The sequence below is a fragment of the Globicephala melas genome, chromosome 11 (assembly GCF_963455315.2).
Source record: "Globicephala melas chromosome 11, mGloMel1.2, whole genome shotgun sequence".
Taxonomy (NCBI): Eukaryota; Metazoa; Chordata; class Mammalia; order Artiodactyla; family Delphinidae; genus Globicephala; species Globicephala melas.
The window spans coordinates 89,720,161-89,735,561 of NC_083324.2; the positions used below are offsets into that span (position 1 = coordinate 89,720,161).

At 39.3% G+C, this 15,401-nt stretch overlaps 1 protein-coding gene across 1 annotated transcript in view; it reads left to right on the plus strand.

Annotated features, from left to right (window-relative positions):
* Positions 1-1,686: 1,686 nt before the first annotated feature.
* Positions 1,687-15,401, plus strand: part of ATXN1 (ataxin 1) — a 517,157-nt gene continuing 503,442 nt past the window's right edge. The window contains exon 1 of the mRNA XM_060308956.1: positions 1,687-1,783. The gene's annotated coding sequence lies outside the window, so the exon portion shown is untranslated. The remainder of the gene's footprint in view (positions 1,784-15,401) is intronic.

Here is a 15,401-nt window from a genome sequence, read left to right on the forward strand (position 1 = left end):
CACACCCATATACATATCCTATATATGTAATTTATTTATATTTAGCTATATATAATATATATTTATTATATATAATATGTACATATTATTTAAATATATTATATATCTAAGTATATTAATTAATTAAAGGGAGAAAATGGCAGTAACCTCTTTCCTCATTTTTGTGTTTTCCCCATGCAAAAGTATCAGAGTAATTAACCCTCAGCAGGCTGAACAACCTATGCGCAATCATTTGCTACACCTTTGGCTCATAGAGTTCAGCAGCAGTGGATGTTTGCTCAGTCTTAGGGAGAGATGCAGAGAATTCTAACAATTCTCCAGCGCTACCCCTTGTTGACTTAGAATTACTTTCAAGTATTAGGAGCCGTCCGTAAATTATAAAATGTCAGTGGCTTAACACAATAGGAGTTAATTTCTACATGTTTAACAGTCCAGTGAAGATTTCCTGGTGGGTAGACAGGTTTCACCCAGTGGTGATTCAGGGGTCCCAGGCTCCTTCCATATCATGGCTCTTCCATCCAGGAGGGCCTGAGTCCTTGGAAACCAACAGCCAACTGCAAAAGAGCAAGAAGAGTGTTCCCTTGGAGGTTCTAGTTCACACTTCACTACAAAGAGCTCAGCCATTTGGCTGCTCCGAAACCCAAAGATGCTACTGCTCAGTGACAATTATACAATGGGAAATAAGGACACAGATTTTTCTGTGAGCAAGGAGCTGACTCTGCCACATGCCACATGAAGCATGGGCACAGGGGATATCATCCCAAATAGAATTTTTCTGTGGATTTAGAGTGAGGGAAGAGGCGGGAGTTGAATCTGAAACTCCGAATGTGAGCTATCTTCAGCACTTGTCCCTTCAGTAATAGGGAAGAACCTTTATGGTCTATTACAAGTTATTCACCGAAGGGATGTTTCCTATAAGCTAAAATTATACATAATGGCCCATCTCTGGGAACCCTGCCTCCCAGATAATGAATATAAAGCTGAAAAACCTTTGTTTAGCTCACAGGAAACATCCTGACCAGACACCCCCCCCCAACCCCCCCCCCCAAAGCCCCCCACCCTCACCCCACCCCCGTGAAGGACTGCAGGCAGGAAGAAATTAACACATCCCCTCTGGAGGCTACCTGGAACTAGGAAATGTTTTACTTTACTCCCTCCCCTTTTAGTATAAAGGAAGCCTGCGTTCTAACTCAGGCAAGGTGGTTCCTTGGAACGTGAGTCCACCATTTGCTCGGTCAGGCGGCTCTCTGAATAAGGTCGCTATTCCTGGCCTCAACAATTCATCGCTCGATTTATTGGCCTGTCGTGCAGCGAACAGTACAGGTGAGCTTAGATTCGGTAATGAATTTTCAAGCAGCTAGCCAGCAGCCTTGCTGTTCGTGGCCTGCTGGCCCCAGTTGGGGAGTTTTCGGCTAAGGTTCTAGCAGCTGCCGCAGGCCACTTGTCCTGGGCTCTTTCCTTCAAAATTCCCCAAAGCAGGGCTTCTCTGGTGGCGCAGTGGTCGAGAGTCCGCCTGCCGATGCAGGGGACGCGGGTTCGTGCTCCGGTCCGGGAGGATCCCACATGCCGTGGAGCGGCGGGGCCCGTGAGCCATGGCCGCTGAGCCTGCGCGTCCGGAGCCTGTGCTCCGCAACGGGAGAGGCCGCAACAGAGAGAGGCTCGCGTACCGCAAAACAAAACAAAAACAAAAACAAAATTCCCCAAAGCAGCCCCCGCTTCACCAGCGCTTGGCAGTTGGAGGAAGGAATCGACATTTGGGAGCTGACAGACTCCATACAGAAGGGTAAGTCGCTCTGGTGTGTACAGCCGGAAACTTTTTCCTCTCTGTTTGGGGCTTTTTCTGCAGAGTAAGCCAGTTTGTTTGGGGTACCCTGTTGGAGAGGGGAAATAGTTGCATTTTCTCTTCGTTTGGGGCTTTTTCTCTGGAATAAGCCAATTTGTTTTGTATTTGAGTGGGGTACCCTGTTGGAAAGAGGAAAGAGTTGTTGGACTTCTACCTGATTTTTGAACTGGTTTGTTTGTTTCTTTGGATGCTAGCATTTGTGTGTGCCACTTGTATTTTGTTTGTCTTGAATTTCTGTCTTTAAAAATGGGAAATGTTTCAACTATCCCTAAACAAAGTCCTCTGAGGTGCGTTTTGGATAAGTGATCTGATTACAGCTGAGAGGAGGATGATATCTTATTGAAACAACGTGTGGCCACACTACCTGTTAGGATCTCCACAAGGGGTTTAGAAAGGGTTATCCTGGGACCCTGTGCACCATGTACTACTACCCTTGATGTGTTAATTACATTGTGGTCTCCTGTGTCGTTGGTATATGTAAAACCCCAAGACCAAACTTGAAGGTTTATTTAGGATTTTCTGTTTGTCCTTTTGGGTTTTTCATTTCATTTTGTTTGGTACTGTTTCTCCATTTATAGCCAAATCAGCTTTGTGATATTTAAAACTTTTACTGATGTCAAATGGAGGAAAGGAACAGGAAAACAAAACGAAACACTTTCTGTTCTTAGCCTAGAGGGGACATTCCCAGGAAGAAGAGGAAGGTTCCACTTGGTTCCTAAAATCACCAAAAGCTGCAAATAGACATAAAAGTCTTTTCCATAAATATTAGTAAAAACGCTTTAGTGATCTAGGCAAGTGACCTTGACTTGTCCCATCTGCCAGAAAGAAACCCAATTTGAATCCAACTTCTTTTGTAACTGATGGGTTTTACATTGTTGTAGCTGACTCATGGCTGGAATTTTGGAATGGAAACTGTGAGGTCCCTGTGTTTGTTTGTACATGTGTTATAGATGTGTGGCATCACCAAAGTTAATTTGTAAAAGAGGTCTATTTAATTAGCTTAAAGGAAACTAAGCCCTTATATAAACATTCAAATATAAAAGAAACAGGCCAGAATGAATTTTGTGTTCATGTGATCTAGGAAATATTCAGTATTGAATTAATATCTGGTATTAAAGTTAGCTTAAGTTTGTTGGTGTGATTAATATGGACGTGTCTTTACAGTCATCAGCATTAAATAGAATGCTTTTATTGTACCTATGTTTACTAGAAATCAAATAAGACCTTAGTATTCCTGTTACAGAGTTTGTCAGCAAGAAAACTAATATGACAAAGCTTTTAAGTAAATAAAATAGAGGTAAATGAGGTGTAAGAGTTTTACTCCATAGGAATAATTATGTCTTGGGAATGTCTTGAATGTCTATCTAAAATAGTCTCTCCAGATTTTTGTAACTTAAAACTAAACTAAGTTGAATGAAGAGAATTCATTGACCGTCTGGGTCATTTTAAATAGAATAAAACATTAGAACATTAATTGCTGGGCAGGTCCAAGTTTTCCTACCTTTGCCTTCCTAGGAGACGAAGACTTAGGCATAACTTTGTCAATCAGGAAGTGCTGGTATGACAAACAGTTGACAATTACTTGCTCCTTGGTTTTCACTAGAGATTAAGGTTTTAAGGTTAAGAATTCTAAGAGAAACATTTCAGTATGCAAAGATGTAGAACGTGTGTTTTCAGTGAAGAAGGTATGAGGAATGAAAATGCATTTTGTTAAAGGGAAAGAGGTGGTATTGTCCTAGAGCTGGTTGTTTCTGAGGGGAAGAGAAAGTGAGGGACAGATAAATACGGATACAGAAAGTTATGGAAGGTTTGTGGAAGAGGCACACAGTTTTGTCATGGTCAGGATTGGCTAAGATAAGATTGAGCTTAATTAAGAAAATGAATTTTAAAGGTAAAGTGGTACAAAGCCTGAATTTGATTCTCTAAGAGGACAAAGTTCTTTAAATATTGAACTGCTTTTGATAACTGTGAGTTTCTTTAAGTGATCTGTATTTGCCTTTGTGATCTTTTATTATCACTGGTTAAAACGTTGTGGAATTTTTGACAAAATTCCCAAAGATCAAATTCTAAATGAAGTTCATTTGACCTCTGGCTGACTTTGGGGTTTTCCAAAGGGTCCCTGAAACACCTCAAATTATTTCCTCTCTCTCCATATGAGAGAGCGTAATATTAAACTAACTAGGCTTATTTGGTATGTTAACTCACGTGAGAAGCATTGTCAAATAAATGGTGATAACACTTCTTAGACTGTATCATATGGGTAAAACGTTATTAATATACACATTCTAGAAATTATATGGAACTCCTAAAATTCTGGTATATCTGGTAAATGATATCAGTCATAATTTTAGTAATTAAATTGTATGTCACAGCAGTAACCAATTTTCTTTTCAGCTGCATTGTATTCCCAGTTGGTTGATGCCAAAGCAAAAAGGCATCATTTTAATGGTTTTACAGTGGCTTTTGAATGACTCTACATCTATTTTGTGAAGAAGCAGGGAAGAATGATGAAATCCTTTATGTGCAAGCATTTGTGCTATTACATCAGAGAAAATAAGAAAAGGAAGAGAACGAGGGTGAGGATATGTCGTTTCAAACCTTAACTCCTCCAGCTGAGGTAGCTGTTCCAGCCTCTGTGGCCATTATGCCAAGATATCCATCCCTTCCACCACCTCTTGTTCCTATGCAGCCCCAATTCCTGACGCTGGGACTCAGGACTTGCCCTCCTTCTCGGGATCAATTAGAAAAGCCTATGTTAGTTTCTGGGGCACAGGGACTTGGTCTGGTATCACCATCTAAGACCCGATAGGGCACTCAATTTGGGCCAGGAGCCACTTCCAGGGCAGGGCAATTTCCATTGTTATTATGGCATATAGGGGGCTAAATGCAAATGACCAACCAGCTGGACTTCTCAGACTTTTTTTTCATGGAAAGGCATTTTATTTTAAACATAGCAGTGCATACATGTCAATCCCAAACTCCCAATCTATCCCTCTCCCCTACCCTTCCCACTGGTAACTAAAAGTTCATTCTCTAAGTCTCAGACTTGTTTAATTGGAAAGATCGCAACCCTACTTTATGGGACTTGAGACCCATTTCAGACTTCTGACCTCGAGAAATGTAAGAGAATAAGTTTGTATTTTAAGCAATTAAGTTTGTGTTAATTTGTTATACTGACAATAGGAAACTAATACAGCTAGTAAATGGTAAATAGCAGCTTTCTAATAGCTGCTTGAATATCATTTTAGAATGAGCTCAGCATGGGTATGAAGAAAATGGACCCTGTTCTTCGTGGCCTTTTATAGAGGAAGGAGAGGAAGCTACTTTACCAAATGGTTCTTTCAAAAATAGGTTTAGGGGACCAGGGGCAGGGTTTATGCAGGAGGATAGAGGGTAGGTCTCTTGCAATTCCAAAAACATTGAGTTGAGGAAGAGAAGAAGGTTCCATAGAGTTTGCTCCTTTTTTAGAGACAAGAGGGTTAAGAGGCAGACGTGCTGTCTTGACTAGCTGAATTAACCATCTAGAATAAACAAAGCTCTACTCTTGAGCTCTTTAACCACTTTTTATAGAACGTATGTGGCTTACCAGTCCCATCTTCATCTCCTGCTCTTTTTAATGGAAAAATCACTTCCTGACACCTGGTTGTTAGTAGGGTCCCATGCTTGGAGAAGACTGGGGATTACCATCTATTAAAACTTTTTGGTGGACCTCCTGCAATTTTGTCAGCCTATGAGCATACAAGCTTTGCAAACTGAGATGATCTTATCCACACTACAAATGCCTTTAAAAAAAAACACTCAGATCAAGCATCGCTTCTTTTTCAGACTACTCTCTATAGTAGACAATGACGGCTGTTGGTTGTGAACTTCCCAACAAGATTTCTTCTCTCATCCTCTTATCAGAGCCTGCCTCCCAACCACAGGTGTAGGAAGGTGAACCAAGCTTGACTGATCAGCATCCCTCCCTGGGACTGATATATAGACACTGGAACTGCTGGAAGTGACAATCCCAATCTGGGGTTATCTTCCCACCATGTTAGTTGAGACTGTCCTGAGAATAACTGTACAGAGACTGGTATAAATGAGAAAAACAGAGCAGAACAACACTGTGACCTATGGCATTGAGTCCCAAGTGTTAATCTCTACATCCCTATCCTATCGATTTCTCTTCAACCTTGTGAGCTCCATGTTCTTTTCAGCTGCATAAGCCAATTCATTCCCTTTTTGCTTCAGTTAGTTTGAATTGTGTTTCTGATTCTTTTGACAACTAAATGAGCACTTCTCGTCACATTAGAAAATATGTCAGTGTGTAAAGGTTAAATTCTATTTCAGTGAATTCCAGAGAACCTATTTTGTCATTGGAGAGCATACTTTTCATAATCCTAATGCTTTTAAAGTTCATTAAGACTTGTGTGATGGCCCAGGATGTGGTGCATCTGGATGAATTCTCCATGTACATTTGAAAGAATGTGGATTCTGCTGGTGTTGTAGGATGGCTTATTCTATAAATGTCAGTTGGGTCAAACTGGTTAATAGTGTTGTTCAAGTCTTCTAAACTCTTACAGATTTTCTGCCTATTTGCCATATCAATTATTGAGAGAGAGGTATTGGAATCCTGACTATAATTGTGGATTTTCCTATTTCTTCTTACAGTTCTATCAGTTTTCACTTCATCTGTGTTTTGCTCTATGAAGTGCATATACATTTAGGATTCTTATGTCTTCCTCTATGAAATTATCCCTTTGCTATTATGAAATCTTTCCTTTTATCTTTCATAATATTCCTTGTTCTGAAGTCTGCTATGTTGGATATTAATATAGCCCATTGATGCAACTTTCTTTAATTACTATTTGTATAGTCTATCTGTTCCATGCTTTTACTTTTAACCTATACGCATCTTCATATTTAAAATGAGTTTCTTATTTGTAGCATATAGTTAGGTCTTGCATTGTGATCCAGTCTGACAATCTCTGCCTTTTAATTGGAATATATTGACCACTTAAATTTAATGTAATATTTTATTTTATTGGATTTAAATATATCACCTTGGCATTTGTCCCATAGGTTCTTGGTTACTTTTTTCCTTTTCCTGCCTTCTTGTGCATTAACTGAGTATTAGTCAGGATTCCATCTCCATTATTGCTATCGTCCTTTGTTTTATTTTTTAGTGTTGGCTCCAAGGTGTCAACTTTAACTTATCACCGTCTATATTCAAGTACTGTTGTTATATCACTTCCTGTATAATGTAAGCGCCTCACAATAGTATACTTTCATTTCTATTCTCCTTTCCTTTACACCACTGTTATCATACATTTGACTTCTATATATCATCAACCCCCAAATATATTTTATTTATTCATTTTGCTTTAAGCACTTATCTTTTAAAGGCATTTTAAAAGAATAAAACATTGTCTTTTATAATTACCCACATATTTTTCATTTCTCACACTTTTTATTCCTTCATTTTTATATATAGATCCAAATTTCCATGTAATATTAATTTCTTTCCACTCAGAGAACTTTCTTTAAACTTCTTGTAGCACAGTACTACTGGCAAAAAGTCTCTTAGCTTCTACCTGTCTGAAAAGTCTTTATTTGTCTTCAGTTTGAAAGATATTCTTAGAATAGAATTCTAGGTTGATAGCATTTTGTTTTGTTTGTGAAGGTGTTGCTCCACTGTTGTCTAAGTTGCTTTATTTCTGACAGGAAGTCTGCTGCCATACTTATTTTGTTATTCTGAATATACTCTGTCTTTTTTTTTCTCCTTGCTGCTTTTAGAGTTTTCTCTTTGTCACTGGTTTTAAGTAATCTGCTTATAATATGCCCTAGTGTCAATTCCTTCATCTTCTTTTGCTTGAGTTCATTGACCTTCTTGAATCTGTAAGTTTATACTTTTCATCAAGTTTTGAAAAAATTTAGTCAGCATTTTTTCAAATATTCTCCTATTCCTTCTTTCATACCTTTCCTCTGGAACTCTGATTACACATATGTCAAGTTTGTCAATATTTTCCCACAGATCCCTGATGGTATGTTCACTTTTTTCAGGCTTTTAAAAATATTTATTTCATTTTAGGAGCTTCAATTGCTATGTTTCCAAGTTTACCACAATGTCCAATCTGCTGTTAATCCTATTCACTGTAATTTTCATTTCAATTATAGAGTTTTTCATTTCTGGAAGTTCTGTTTAGTTCTTTTTTAGTCTTTCCTTTCTATTCTCATCATGTTCATCTTTTTCATAATATTCTTGACCATATTTACAAGATTCATAAAGCTGTTTTAAGGTCCTTGTCTGCTAATTCCAGTAGCTCTGCTGTTTCTGGGTTTGTTTCTGTTGATTATTTTCTTCTCATTAGGGGTGTCATATTTTCCTAGATACTTTGCATGCCTGTTAATATTTTTATTGGATACTAAACGTTGTGAACTTTACATTATTGGTTGCTAGATTGTGTTGTATTCATTTAGTGTGGGACTTCGTCATGCATGCAGTTAAGTAACTTCACATCAGTTTGATTCTTTCATGGCTTGCTTTTAATAAACCTGAGAAACCTTTAGTCTAGGACTAATTTAGCCTCACTGCTAGGGAGAGCCTTTTCTGAACTCTGTACCCAATGCCCATTTATTACACAGTCTTTTCCCTCTGACAGGTGGGAATGTGACCTATTCCCAGTCCTATGTAAGCTTGGGAAATTTTCAGCTTCTTTTTGGTGGTTCTTTACCAAACTTTTTCAGCCCCCCAAAAATCAAGAGACCTCTCTGCACATCTCTGGAGCATTTATATTCTCCCTCTCTCTCTGTCCCTCCCTCTCCTCCAGCGTATGTCCACAAATGTAGCTGCCTTATCCTCCCTGCACTTCATCTCTGGCTTTCTTAACTCAACAAGACTGCTGTGTTGTGTTTGGGTTTCCCCAACCTGTGCTATGGCCTGGAAACTGCCTCCAGGTGAAAACTGCAGCAATCACAGGACTCACTCATTCGCTTTCCTCCTCTAGAGGTCATCGTCCTGCGCTCCCTATTTTTCAGTGTCTGAAAACAGTTGTTTCATATAATTTATCTGCTTTTCCAGTTGTAACAGCAGGTGAGCAAATTCTGTACCAGTTAATCCTTCACAAGAATGAGCAGGTTTTTTTCCACTCTATTTTGGTGGTGCTGTTTATTTAGTTTTGCTATTATTGTGATGGTTTTTCTTTTGTATGATATATCACATCACATTCAGATGTACAGCAAAACTGGTCTGTAATTGCTCTGATCTCAAGTGCTGAAGACCAGTGGAAGAGAGGGGGGATCAGAGACTAAATTTTAGCCCAATTTGGATGAATCATTCCATTGCATCAGTTTAAACTGTCTCTTGAATTAGCTCAATTTTTGTTTGGATGAGAACATAGTATCCAATCTTTCAGAGTTCTGCATCCCCTTAGGGTAACCAATATGTAGTAGTTTGCCTCCAAAGTGTTTCAGTTCTAGCACTAAAAGTCCTGCATCCTGGGAAACCTCTCAGTTCCAGGGAAATTAAAACAATTGGTCACTCCATCCCTCCCACTTCTCTCCTAGATGGTATCTGAGTGTTGAGGCAGTGATGTGTTTTTCCTATCCCTGTGGTTGCAGAGGAAAGATTGAGTGTGAGTCAAGTGAGCAGTGGATTTTTACTAGCCACTAGCCAGAACTAGTGAACAGAGATTCAACTGGTTCCATTCCTGGTTATTCTATTGGAGCTGTAGCAACATGTCTAGGGAGCAATGTCTATCTATTTTTATTTTAATTTTAAATAATTTTTATTGGAGTATAGTTGATTTACAATGTTGTATTAGTTTCTGCTATAAGCAAAGTGAATCAGTTATACATATGCATATACATATACATATATCCACTCTTTTTTAGATACTTCTCCCATATAGGTCATTACAGAGTACTGAGTAGAGTTCCATGTGCTGTACAGTAGGTTCTTATTAGTTATCTGGGGTTTTTTTTGTCTTTTGTTTTGTTTTGTTTTGTTTTGCTGTACGTGGGCCTCTCACTGTTGTGGCCTCTCCCGTTGTGGAGCACAGGCTCCGGACGCGCAGGCTCAGCAGCCATGGCTCACGGGCCCAGCCGCTCCATGGCATGTGGGATCTTCCTGGACCGGGGCATGACCCCGTGTCCCCCGCATCGGCAGGCGGACTCTCAACCACTGTGCCACCAGGGAAGCCCCTAGTTATCTGTTTTATATATTGTAGTGTATATATGTCAATCCCAATCTCCCAATTTATCTCTTTCCCCCTTTCTCCATTGGTAACCATAAGTTTGTTTTCTACAATGTCTGTGACTCTATTTCTGTTTTGCAAATAAGTTCATCTGTACCGTTTTTTTAGATCCCACATATAAGTGATATCATATGATATTTGTCTTTCTCTGTCTGACTTACTTCACTCAGTGTGACAATCTCTAGGTCCATGAACATCACTGCAAATGGCATTATTTTGTTCTTTTTCATGGCTGAGTAATATTCCATTGTATATATGTACAACATCTTCTTTATCCATTCATCTGTTATCTACTCTTGATGACTAGGATATACTTCAGTCTCACTGGCCCAAGGAACCCATGTTCCCATGAACTCACGGGCTAGGACTCCCATTCTTCCCCCAGCCTGAACCACCTGCCCCACAGCCTCAAGTATAGGGCCACTGCGTGAAAGCCCACACTGGCAAGCTCTCCAGATAGCACTCCTAGCTGCCTATGGCATTTCTCCATGAGGCACGCTGGAAATACTTTATTTTATCCCTAACCTGGAAGTTCCTGTGGAGCTTTTTCTGCCTCACCACACGATCAGAGTTTAGCTTGATGTGGTCACCCTCAGCTTGTTGTGAGGACAGGCAGTGAATAATCACCTTCCACAGTCTCAAAAGGAAAGTGGGTCAGCCAAGCTCATCTGTGATCAGCATTTTTCTTAACCTAATATATCTTTCCAACTTGAAACTTGATCCTGGGAAGGGCGGATCTTGACGCATGTCTGACCATTGGTTTCTTCTCTTCCTGGCTCCTTATTTTCTCACCATTCTGGGGAGCTGAGAAAGGTGGGATTTTTGACTTCTTCTTTATCATGTGCTTCTACTACAGACCTCAAGTATAAACTAAAACTGACCCACCAGGTATAACTCTTACAGCATAAAAGGTGGAGACTTTAAAAAATCATAATACTTTTCCCTACCAATATAGCCTAGCTTTCTAGATGTACATATCACAATTTTAATATTAACTCTCTCTTCTTACACTTTAGCTCTAACATTTAAACTCTTCCCTTACCCTCTCCATGCCCAGCCAAAGGCAAATTCAAAAGAAAATTCCTTTTGTGTTTTACAATTACATATGATTTTCAAAACTTTACTTTTAACCTTCTTTAGTTTTAGATGTATTTCTTGAGGACAGTATTCTTTTGGATTTTCTTTTTTGAAGTTTTTGTCTTCCTATGAATTTTGTCCTTTACATATGGGCATAACTGATATCCTTGTCTTCTGTTATTAAGTTTTCTATTTTTTAGGGCTCCTTGCTGTAATTACCTTAAAAACTTTAGTATTATTATGAATATTTTTGTTGGTTGTGATTTGTAAAGTAGACCTCATACTCTTAAACCTGATAGTACAGCGTTTCCTAAGGTTTCATGGGTTGTAAGGGTTTTTATTTATAACTAAAGAATTCTCTCATTAAGTAAGTTTGGGGATTCAGGATGATATAAATTTTTTTTTTAGGATGATATAAATTTTAAAATGCTTCTTATTGTAGTTCTTCATATAATTTTTAGTTTATTAATGAATTTTAGGCTCCAAAAGTAGAATACAGGATATACCAAATTTATTTGATCACAGAATCCCTTTTTTAGTGAACCTTTAGTGAAACAATTATTCTATAAAAATTAATTCAGAAATGCTATGCTAGTGATTTCCTAGTATTTAAAAAATTTGTACCTCTATTTATGTGAATATCAATAAATTAAAAGTATCTCTCATCGTCGTCCGTGTGAGATATTCTGTTTCTCCTCGGGTCCATTTTCCATCCTTCTCCAATCTGCTTGAAGGCTCAGAGGCTGTCCTCTATGGCCTTCTACTGGGTTCCCCCATCCTCAGGCTCTCAGCTGGGTCAGTCAGTGGGAGGCTCTGGCAAGAGATGGGAGGCTGTGAGGAAAGAGCCCGTTATTACTCTCCTGGTTCCCTTCCTGTCAGGCTGTGTGTTGGCAGTGCTCTTCTCTTGAAGGCAGCAGCTCCTGATGGAAAGCCAGTTCTACAGTTACTACTCCAGCTCCAGCTCTCTCTAGGTTCCAGAAACCATTCCTTTCCCTTATCTCTTCAGGCTTAGGGGTTGGTAACAGCTACTTGCTGTTACCATTGCCAAGGTGTTTCATCATCTATTGCTGGTTCCACGTAACCCTGTATAAGGTTTATGATAAATCATTTCTTCATTAATCTCTGCTTGATTTCACCATTTGAGTGAGTTACCCATTTCCTGTTAGTTTCCTGACTCATATAATGTCTGTTTATAGTGTTGAAATTAATTCACACTTTCTCACCCTCTCCCCCTTCCAACCACAATTTTTGTTAGTTAATATGGAATTTTAGATGGAATTTCAGAGTTTTCAATTGTTATTATTATCATTTATTTTAGGCTGAGATCTTTGCAGGAAATATTAGTGACATTTGCATTTGATTTCTTTGATTTCTTCAGTCATACAGTCTAAATAATTAATATTATTTAGAATAACTTTTGTTTAAACTGTTTGAAGGCTCATTTTTAGTGATTTTATACTGGGTCTGCTCCATTCTTGAATACTTTACTTTGCTTAATCACTCAGTTACCTAGAGTGATTGTCAAAAAGAATATATGAGTTGTATATTTTAAAAGTCATTGCATAGCTTAAAATATCATTCTGTTTCCTTCTCAAAACAATGCTTTGGCTTGGTATAAAATTCATGAATCACCATCCCTTCAAATCTTCTACATGATTTTTCCAATATCTACTATATTTTAAATAATGGAGAAGTAGTCTGGTGCCAACCCAATTTTTCTTTGAGGCCCAATATGACCAGCCTCCTTCTCATCACTGCCAGCCAAAATTTCGGGGAAGAGTTCCCTGTGTTTCAGAAAACTCCCCTTCCTTCCTCCACCTCTCTGTCCTCTCTCTCTGTTACACACACACACAGACACACACACACACACACACACTTTCCTGATTCCATCTTTACCATGATGCTTGCAAAATAGTTTTCCAACTTTTACTACTTGGTCTCTGGCACTCAAGTGTAAGCAAGAGTTTTCTTTTCTCCCTGAATTATTTATCCATTTGTTATCAGTACGGATGCATGATTTCCTGTCTTTTTCAGTGGTTTACATTTCATTACTATACTTAATTTTTTTCATGTTCAGATTTTCCCAGACCTGTCCAGTGGGAGCCTTTTCAGTCTGAGACACCCTCTCTTTGACATTCAGTTGCTCGTTTACAACAAAATTAAGATGCAGGGAATAAGATTCCTAAGCTCAAATCACCAGCCTGTTCTAGAAGCTACCATCATTTTCTCTTTGTATATTTCCCCATGGCCAGAATAGGCATTAGACAGCAATCTACTGAGTTCATTCTGTATTTCTTCAAGTCTTTTCTGATGACATATTCTTTTGTACACTGACTGCTACAAGCTTCTGTATATACTCATGTGTATCTAAATTAGAGAAATCTGTACATATGATTCTTTTTTTTTTTTTTTGGTTAGATCACCATAAAGCAAGATCTGACATTTTGAACATAAGTTCAAACGTGCTTATGCAAAAATCCATCTAAAAATACAAGCCTTATGGCTGCACAGTCTAATGACGTGTGTATATGTGTGTGCACACATGCGAGCATGACCACTATTGTTGGAAACCATCCAAGAAACAGGCTGTCCCTTATTAAAACCATAGTGAAAGTAGCATTGGGTGCAGTTGGTTATCAAAACCAGACTAAGCTTGATGCTTGCAAGTCATTGCTACTGGGATCAGTGAGGTCCGTCAGGACACAGATGAGGGAGGAAGCTGCAATGAATTAGAACTGAAGTCAAGTCCACGGTAGAGACTAGATGTCAGGTACAAAACAGAAGGCTCTGGCCTCTAGGCCAGGGAGAATCAGAGGTGGAAGCAGCCTAGTACCCTGGATAGCTCCCTGTGCAAGACAGCTTTGCTGGACAAATTGAGGCTTTTCCTCAGAATGACATTTTGATCTCCTGCTCTGTCTGGGATTCTCAGGTACTTAAAAGCTCTTATCCCCTTTGTGTTCCCATCCTTCCTTTATCCAACCTTGTGACCATTTCCATTCTTGTGATGGTTGATTTTGTGTGTCAACTTGACTGGGCTGTGGAGCCCCCAGATAATTGGTCAAGCATTATTCTGGGTGTTTCTGTGAGGATGTTTCTGGATGAAATTTACTTTTGAATCAGTAGACTGAGTAAAGCAGATTGCCCTCCCTGATTGGGAAAGAGCCTCATACAGTCAATAGGGGGCCTGAATAGAACAAAAAGCCTGTATAAGAGGGAACTCCTCTTAACCAGCTGCCTTTAGCTATAGCACATCAGAGTTTTTATCTGCCTTCAGACATGAACTGAAACGTCATCTCTTCTTGGGTCTTCAGCGTACCAGCTTCGGGGGTGGAACTTACACCATCAGCTCTCCTGGGTCTCCAGCTTGGGACTTCTCTGTCTCTATGATTGCATGAGGCAATTCCTTATAATAAATCTATATATGGATAGATAGATAGATATTCTTTTGGTTCCATTTTTCTGGAGAACTCACATACAGTCCTCTTAGGAGCTTCTGCAATTTTTACATTGAGAGGGAGGGTCTCTCATGGAATATTCATATCTTTAGAGAGATCTACAAAGCCTAGAAGTAAGGACCCTGGGACGTAGCATCAAACAAACAAACAAAGAAAATTAATGGCATTTTCGTCTTTGCCTCTATGTGAGTATCGCAGCTGAGTGTCATCTCTCAGGATATCTTCCTGCATGTGCACGCAGCACATGAATGGCTCCAAGGGCTATGAGCTACAGCCCATAAACTCCTATTTTAACCCTCTCCTGCCTCTCAGCCTGTGACACGCAGCCGTCAGCCTGAGCCGGCACCCAGAGTTCCACGGCTCTCCCTTCCCAGTGAGGCTGCCACATGTCACCAAGAGCTGCAGTTCGCTCTCACACATTTTGCATAATCAGTTTCTATTCTGTCGTGTTCTCTCACACATGGTGCTCAGAGACTTCTGGAAAATAGGGAACATTTTTCAGTTCAGTTGAGTAGCATGATTTTACGTTGTGCTCAGACTTTTTGGTAAATGAAGGCAGTTACTCACGTATCTGTCAGATGAAGAGAAAGACACATAGTTGAGTAGAACCTGTTTTTAGATCCACAGACCCGTCCTTTTCCTCTATCCTCCTGAGAAGAGCAGTGATCTACATCATGGTTCTGAGAGTTGTTTGCATTCAGATTTATAACTTAATCTGCTACATGTGTTTCTGCAATAGCTTTTAAATGTTTCCCTCCTTTTAGTACATTCTCTTATACATTTTACAGG